We start from the raw sequence: 474 nt of genomic DNA, 5'->3' as shown, positions 1-474 counted from the left end.
AAGGGGTCTTTGGGCTGCACTTCGTCTGGCCCCTCACCTAGGACCTGTCTGCCTTGGGTGACCCTACTAGGGGCATGAAGCCCCTGACAGCATAGCTCCTAGGATCATTGGGACACTCAAACCCCTCCACCACGATAAGGTGGCAGCCCAGGGAGAGGAAAGGAACCACTTGAGGTAATTTGGGCACCTGGTAAGGACACCTTCTGGACACTTACAAAGGTTTCTCAGACATGTTACACCACGAGGAGCCTTTAGGGCAGAACTTGTTGGAGAGAATATGTCCCAAGGCTAGCCTTGGATTGCCTTAATGACCTTCTGGATGATCTGGAGGAGGTAGCAATTGACGGAGTTATCTGCTCTGCCAGAATCTGTGTTTCTATTCCTCATGTAATGGAACCAGTTGGGGTAATTTGGGCACCTGGTAAGGGTGCCTTCTGGACACATTGGGGAGAATATGTCCCACAGTTAGCCTAG

This window comes from Kryptolebias marmoratus, linkage group LG23 (genome assembly GCF_001649575.2).
Source record: "Kryptolebias marmoratus isolate JLee-2015 linkage group LG23, ASM164957v2, whole genome shotgun sequence".
Classification (NCBI taxonomy): Eukaryota; Metazoa; Chordata; class Actinopteri; order Cyprinodontiformes; family Rivulidae; genus Kryptolebias; species Kryptolebias marmoratus.
The sequence above is the reverse complement of the archived record's forward strand: the minus strand, read 5'-3'. Positions refer to the sequence as shown.